We start from the raw sequence: 7,682 nt of genomic DNA, 5'->3' as shown, positions 1-7,682 counted from the left end.
TCAATTAATTATAATTAATATTGAAATCAGGGTTCATTCCATTGCAAAAGATTGGCTATTGCCGGACGGATAAAAGAAACTAGCCCTTTTATGTTGATGGGGAAATTAATCTTTGCGTTAAGCTTAAATTTGTCCTCCTGAGAGTTAATGTTACAGTTATAAAGAGAAAAGTAGTTTAAAATGGCAGCAAATTAAACCAACTATCTTATATGTGAGTCAATCTACTTCTTACAGCAAAAGAAGGAAATAACATCTACACTAATTCTTTTGAAAAGGACAGATCTCTCTCTGTCTAGTTACATCAGCGAACCTATTGATGAAACGTTTATTACAGCTGCATGTTTTTAATTACATAAAGTGATTTTTCATCAAATGTAAATAACTCCTGGGAGGTAGCATAATACTATATCGTTGCGAACACGAGTCAGCCATTGATTCAATATAGAGATTATTTGCTGCTCGGATTTCTAGCGGCTTCAGAAAACGACTTTTATTAGTGGCTTCTGTTTTATGTTTGCTTTGTACAAAAGCGCAGGATAATCCCTTAAGGATAAATCATTACATGAAACGAAAAGACACGGAATGAAACCCTCACTTTGTCTGTCTAGGTCCAGGGACAAACAGCAATATACGTGTAGTGTTAGAAAATCGGTGTGACTTCATGTAACGATTTCTGTAAAGTTTGACCCCTATTAACACCAGTATTGAAATGCTTTTTTGTCTGACACCTTTCTTACTGTTTCACGCGATAGGATCTAAAGGCCGAGCTAAGCGGTATTTTGTCCTTTGTTACTTGCAGCCCGTGAGAATTCCACCCGTTCAGGGCTGCGTGTTGAAAACACGGGACAGAGATATTGAGTTCAACATCTTAGATCCACAATAGACACATATTTACAGTGAGTCCAGGTGCACTAGTATCTAACTGAGGAGTAGAATCAGGCTAAAGCACAGGCTGCATCTTGAGTCTCAGGTAGAGAGGAGGGTACCCGGCGAGATACAATGTAAACAGAAATCCTCTGCTCCAGGCTCAGGTAGAAAATAATAGGCGCGCTGCATTCTGGCCCCAAGTGAATAGCCCCCACACAAGGGGTCTTTCAGTTCTAGTACTGGTGCCCGGCGACTACTGCTCAACCACTGGAGTGCTGTACACCACCAGTGGTCACAGAGGCTGAAACAACATTCCCCTCTCTGTTACGCGGAGAATCGGTGTAATTGCAGATCCCACCAGCTACCACCTCAACCCTCCCACCCTCAGTCCCTCCAACTCCATCACAAATTGCTAGATGTGTTGCCACAGACAGCCATTCTGGAGCACAGTTCGGTGGCATGCAGCCAGTGGGCACGCAAGTCGCAGTGCCATTGTCTGACCTCTTCGCCACCACCCCTTCCGTGCCTAGCAGCAGAACCAGGGTCTGCGGGGCCTTCTGTGCCCACCCAGGTGAGCCTTCCTGGCACACTCAAAGCTACCACGAGCTGCCAGACGAAGCGGGGCGGGGGGGGGGGGCTCAAGGGAGGCAGGATCGGGGCCTTAATCTGAGCTCACTGCAGCTTTTCCTTTAGAGGTTCACGTTTTAAAGATCGTTTAAGCCAATGGATAGGCTGCTTCCTGCTTGTGAGCGGTAGGGATCCTGGGCTAAACAATCTGCAAGGCCCCATACATCAGCACATGATTGTCCCCGCACTAACAGAAAGAAATGCTCCTTCGTTGTTCGTGTATCGGCATATACACGTACACGTCCATTTCCCGTTTCACTCGGGAGCAATGCCTCCCCCCCCCCCCCCCCCGCCCCGGTAGGCTGATCTTGGGGCTTCTCCTCCTCCTGCCTCCCTATCTCTGCTTCGTAGCACAACTCAGTTGGGAGAAGGTCTCTGTTTAGTCTGCAGTGCAGTTTAAGGCGCAATGCAATGGGCTCAGCTCATCCCTTGCTGGTGTAGGAGAGTGCAGCTAACACCGCCCTGTGACAGACAGGGTTACAGCCCAACGCCGTCCGCCAGTCCTGCAAGAAAGGGGGAAGATTGTCCCCTTGGAGACTAACTCCCGTACCCTAGTGTTGCAGTTCAGTGCCGCCACACTAGTAATGATCCAATGAGCTTCCTGTTGAAGGCAGACCCCTCACCATTGCCCTAGCACTAGCTCTGACACTGCGGTGGTGGTGCTGGCTGACTCCCCTCCTCCCCCCATGAGAATGCTCAACAACTTTGGATGTGTTTCTCCAGTCCTACTGCTGCTGCTTCCCAGGGAACTTGCCCTCACTCTGGAGGCTGAAAAATGCCCTTTCCCCAAAGCGTGGTGTAATGTAGGACATCGCAGCCCAAAAAACGAGACAAAGGGCGGTTATGGGCTGGAGGAACATATCCTGGACCTGCCACTCTCCAGCGGCCCGGGGAAGCTTCCTCGTATTATTGACTGAGGGGGATTTGAGGGGACGGAGATGGGAACTTTGTGCCATGTGTCGTCCCACGTGGGGCAAGGACTCTGCTAGCTGGCCCTGCAGAGAGGAAGGGTGAAGGACTGGACCAGCAGCTTCCCTGAAGAGCGATGGTGAGTGTGTAATAGAAGGCCACCAGACAGCCCCTGAGCCCCACAGGAGGAGTCAAAAGTTAAGGCTGAACCTTGCCCAGAGGCTGTTGGCAAAGAGGACTTTTTGGAGCTGGGGTTCCTGCACACCTTGATGCCAAAATAACATCCCAAATCAGACAACATTCACCTGGTTTCTGGGTTAGGGCGTAGCCAAAAACCCACCAAAATCCATTGAACCTCAGCAAACCACAGCACGTTTCAGGTCCAAGACACAACCCCTAAGCCGGGTGAGTAACTCGCAAACTGTAGGGAACAGCTCATTGCTGGGTAGTGACTGTGTAACGCTGTGATGTCACCCAGCGCTGTGTGTCCCAAGTACACATACTACTTTCCATATCAGTTTTCACAGCTATTTAAGCAATTGGACTAAGGTACCCTCCGTAAATGAATTTAAATAAACTGCATAGTGAGTAGCTGATTTCTCTGTGGTGTCAAAATCCCACCATCCCCTAGTGCAAATAGCTCACAATTCGCTGGATATCATACTATGAGCCACGTAGCATTTTCCATCATCAAGTGCAAACATCTTGTGCGCAGAGCCAGGGTAATATATGGACCTACATTAAAAAAAAAATCTAAACAATGCCCTGCTGTTTTCCGTGTGGTCCCTAACAAACAGAATTTTTACACACATACACACACACACGCAGGCTAGTACACAGGGTCAGTGTACGCAGGATTTTAATAGGTCATATTTTTCTGCTTAAAATCCTGTGGCAGCCTTCACAAGTAAATTGTGACCGTCAAAGAATATAATAAATGCCACTCCCTTCATGGTGGAGAAAGGTTGTGAAGATATGCGTGTGAAGAGTCAAAAAAGGAAGACTCAACCCATTACAGTCCAGAATTACCACTCACCTTCAATGATGAATGTGTTATTATTTATTAATAATATCGGATCACATTTTAGTCAGGCACCTGCTAATGGCCACTCTGTGGAGTCTGCAAAACACTGTCGGGAATAGCTTCCTATGTAAACATGCTGACAACTTTCTAAAAGCCTTTGCCTTTGGTGACTGAATTTGTCCACACATTTTCAATTGCAAAAGAGACCGTTTCCCTCCTGGAAATCTGGACAAAGTTCCTTCAAGACGTTTTTGGATTTCATATGGTGGGGAAAATACAGTTTCCCATTTAAAAAACAAAAAGCTAAGAACACTATTTAGAGCTGGAATAAAAATGGCTGCTATTTTAGAGTTGAAACTTCACGCGGATTTAGACTCGCTAAAAGGATGTGTGTCTGCTTGGCTAGAAAAAATGTTTTGATTTCACAGAGTTGATTAGAATTTCACACTCATCAGGTCTAGTAGATATTTATTCTATAAATCTACAGGTGCGCATTAAAACAGATGAATTGCATATGTATGTGCAGTTAGTTAGCTACGGGTTCACTTGGCTCAAAGAAATGGCAAATGTTGCTGGTAAAAATCACTGGAGCTTCAAGATGTGCAAGGTAAACAGGAGACAGGAATTTACAAGCGTAGATGACTGTACCAGCAAATTGTTGAGGAGAAAGAAAATGACAAGCTAGGTTGGCCCAGCCTGCAGTTTGCAAGGTCGGCAAACCGGCTAGCTGAAGAGAAAGGGCCTTTCAAGCTCCCCTGCCCTTGCAAATTACCACCAGATTCCCCTTTTCTTCTTTCCTTTAAACTTCCAGCAAGCCCATCCTCCTCCTCCGTTAAACATTACACACAAACCCAAGCAGTAATGCAAAATTAAAGTGGCAAGATCAAACGCTCAAAAGTAGGGACGTCACTTGCCAGGTTGCACCCACTCTTTTTCCTTGTGTTACATGTCAGCGTTGACATATTATTGTGTTGTTGGGCCGGTCCATAAAATAAACAGGATGCCAAAGGTGGGCCAGTTAATGTTGCGGGTGAAACCTTGGCTTCTGGCACTTCCTTATGCTGGATGGTAACACTTTTCCAACAGGGAGGCCGTATGTCTGATACTCTGACACATAGCGAAGGCTTCCTGTCAGTCCATCACAGATCTCCGATGCAGTGTTATTGTAGCCATGGAGTGCGGGGATATTAACAGATCGCATTTTCGGGGGATTATATCATGGAAGATCTGAACCCCTCCCCCCGCCCTCACTGGCGCTGCCCTGCGAAGTCCTGGTTCGTGCTGAATTCCCACAACTGTTAGTTCAGCATCGGGCCCTTTGTGGGGGGCTTTTACTTTTAAAAATGCCCATTGCTGAACCGCGGACCAATCTATTCCGCATAGGTGTGTCTCCCCCCCCGCCCCAAGGTTTTGTTTTTAACCCGCGGAGAAGCCCTTCAGCAATGCCTCTAACACCGTAACACGCTACCTTTGTGTCAACGTGGCTCGAAAGAACCTCCACAAAGCATCTGTTGCAAGGCACTGCTAAGGCAAAAGTAAAACCCGCCGTTGACTTGAGTGGGAGCAGGATGGGACTTAGTATCCCTTAGACGTCACAAAGGGTTGCCACTGGAGTAACTAGGGGCTATGTGAGGTCAATGAGTCCCCAAGGAGAAGAAACCTTTAGTGCATTTGCTCACGTGTGTCACTGTGTGTTTGAAACCAGGTATTATATTGTTATATCGGAGTAGTTTCCTTTCCTGGTCAGAAAGGAAAAGAGAGCATTCCGGTGTACTGGAAGTCAACGGCCCAAAGCTGATCTATACGGTGTTGGATAGTTAATACAGAACATCTTCCCCCCGCCCCCGAATTTCTGTTTTGACTCTTCTCTGATATACGACAAAATGCTCACAGTAAGAAGTCACAAAGGCTCATGAGCTAGCGATGGTAACCATTAAGACTGTGTATTTGTTTATATTCAACAATTAAGACTACATGTTTATATATAGCCTTGTGTGTGCACGCACAATCATATACATAGATGTGTGTGAACAAAGGAAGCTTATCCATATTTAGCCAGGCAAACCTGTCCCAATTACTTGAAGAGTTAGATGACTGTACATGAGATTCTTAATACAATTAAGCATTAAAATCGTCGCCAAGCCATGAATAAAATAGACGCCGGGCACCCTGACAAGAAGACTTAATAAGCTTTCCTGTCTTACAAAATACTGGCTGCTCTTTCATTCTGAACACGCCAAGGGCCGCTCCCGCAGCCCATTCGCACCAGGGACCCCAGGCCCCCAGCCGCTTTTCAGCAGAACGCTCAGTGGAGGGTTTTATGGAATCTACTGATGGATGGTGCGATGGCTAGTGATTTCAAGCGGTGTTTGGCCGAAGTAATTAGCGGAGCAGCGGCCCCTAATTCTACAGTTAGGAAGCTTTCCAGCTGTGCTTGCTAAAATCAAACAAACCAGAATTCAGTTGCTCTCGCGTCTTTGTTTTCTCGGCAAGTGATCGGCTTAGTGTATTTTTGGAGCCCACAAACAAGCTGGTGGTAGCACAGGAGCGCAGCAGCAAATGCACACGCGCATCCACCTCACTTGGGGCTCTCACGTTTTCTGTGTGAACCTATGCGCCAAAGAAAGGGCACCAAAGCCACCCGCGGTGGGGAAGGCAGACATTTCTTCCTACGTTAGCCCCGGGAGCCCGGAAACCCCTGCGCATCCTTGGCGAAGCGTGGAAGCGGTGTGAAATCCGCGCTGGATGAGTGGTTCTTTGCTAACCCGGCCAGAGGTGAGTGTTCCACCGACGTTGGGGCCCAGCGTGCAGACCTCATTCACACAAAACTCCCTGTCAGTTCAGGGAAAGCCTTGCCCATTTAAGAGCCGCATCATCGTTTCCCCCACGGGCTTATTCGGACGGACACAGAGGATGCAGTTCCATCAGAAGATGTAATATTTCTACTGCAGCCCGGAGCGCGAATCTAGCTCTTAATTCACTTGCATCAAGATTTAACAGACCCTTGAAATACCTGGAGAGTGCAACCACGTAAAATTAACCCAGCAAAATAGCAATATAGACAGTGTATTGACTTCAAGACCGCTTTCATTTGCTCTATTATCTGCTAAGAAAAACATACGGATCCAGCCCTGTAGAGAAAGGAAGGTGATGTGGGACACGTCCCAGGTTTTAGATTCCCGTGCTTGATATTTGTTACTTCGGGAAGAGGGGATTTATCCCCCCGCTTAGAATAAGTCTTGACCTAAAGGACGATGTAGGAATTTTATGCAAAAAAAAAAAAAAATCAAGTTCCCCATGGGTAAGCATTGCTCTAACACAGCCAGCTGTGCTTTACAATGAAGACATCAATTAGAAACTGCCATTTACCACGGCTGTCCACACTAATAGGTTAGAAACCGCCTCTAACAATGGATTGCTCCCAGGAGAAAACCATGGTATGTCCAGCTCAGAAAGACATATATACCCTGCCTGGTGGGGTAGATTTATGCGCCTGCACGTATATGACCAGAGTTGTTAAAAAGGTCCCCCAGCATAGAAACAAACAAACAAGCAGCGAATGAAGGGGTCCCTGTCTTTGCAATCAGTGGGTTGCCATTTAGAGCCGGACAGGAAAGAATCAGACCCAGTTTGGTAGTTGATTTTTTTTTATTCGTGGTCTGTTTTCCTGAAGCCGATTGCAAAAAGCGGCCGAGACGATGTGTGCATGTCTCTGATATACATGGGGTTGCAGGGAAGCTGTCGGGAGAGGCAGGACAAGGGACTTCACCGTCCATCATCCTGACAGTGCGGCCGTCACCTGGAATGCATTACAGCAAACAGCGGCCACCCGGGGCTGCGGGGGGCAAGCCGCGGCCTCGCTGGAGAAGCCGCGAGCTGCCCCCGGTCTTGTTGCGAAGGTGAATTTCGAATGGGGCCCCGCGAGTGGGAAAGGCGAATGAGCGAAGCGAGCTTTTCCCTGCAGCTGCGTGCGTTCCCACTGTGTGTTCCTTTCGCTGTCCCCAAGGAAAGATCAGCGGGCTGGGGCGCCCTCTCTCGATGAAACGCACAAAGGGAGACTACGAGCTACTTCATTCTTCCCAGGAGTTAGAGCCCTTGTCACTTTCCTCCCTTCTGCTGACTTTCTGGAGATCTCATTGAATCAGGAGTCACAATCACACACACATCCACACAAACATAGACCCATAGATAAAGCTTGCAGACCTCTCTGACCTTTTCACTGCAATGCGGTCTGAACCCATTAACGGGCTATTCT

Source organism: Chrysemys picta, chromosome 4 (genome assembly GCF_011386835.1).
Source record: "Chrysemys picta bellii isolate R12L10 chromosome 4, ASM1138683v2, whole genome shotgun sequence".
In the NCBI taxonomy this organism is placed as follows: Eukaryota; Metazoa; Chordata; order Testudines; family Emydidae; genus Chrysemys; species Chrysemys picta.
This window is presented reverse-complemented; position numbering follows the sequence as displayed.